Here is a 776-nt window from a genome sequence, read left to right as displayed (position 1 = left end):
AAAGAAAATATCAAAGCATATGCCCATTTTTAAGTTTCCCACTGTGCTTTATCACCTTTTCCCTAACAATAATGGGAACACTTGTAATGCGAACAGACGAATCGTTTGTTGTTTTAAAAAGGAATTGTTTTCCCAATCTTGTATATATATCCAGCTGCTTGATAGTTTAAGCTCTCCTTAATTTTCAGTTGATGGGAGGTTGGAACTGCAGGCAAGTTTAGCAGCCAAATTTTTTACCTTCAGTGCTGTGTTGATGTAATACATATAAATGAGGCTTTCCTCGATGAAGACATATTCTGGATTGCAGAAGTTGCTCCAGAACCGTTGATTTTAAGCAATAATGCCACACAAATGTGCCAAGTGGATTAACACAACTGCATACTTTGTCATCCCAGATCCTGGCTTTTTAACTGATCCCTCTGTGGAGAGCAACACTCATTATCTCTTAAAGGCAGAACAGTTATCCATCAGCTTTGATTTTTCTTAAATTTGCTCAGCTCCAGTGAAGGTGGCAAAGAGTCAGGATCTTGGTTATATTTGTCCAGTCTTTGCATGTTTGAGTCATAAATTGTGATTTGCAGTTAATCACATTGTACTATTGGCACATGTCATCACGCTGTCATTCAGAGGGGTTAACCTTTTGAATATTTTCTTCTGAAAGACTTGGCTTCACTCGGACGGTGTCTTTTTTTTAATATAAGCCTTGTACAAGATACATGTTTTAGCAGCCAAAAACATTGTAATGAAAATCCAAAGACAATCTTCCATAAGTTTCT

Source organism: Leuresthes tenuis, unplaced genomic scaffold (genome assembly GCF_036924035.1).
Source record: "Leuresthes tenuis unplaced genomic scaffold, fLeuTen1.0.hap1 SCAF_24, whole genome shotgun sequence".
NCBI classification, from domain to species: Eukaryota; Metazoa; Chordata; class Actinopteri; order Atheriniformes; family Atherinopsidae; genus Leuresthes; species Leuresthes tenuis.
Note: the sequence above shows the minus strand (reverse complement) of the source record.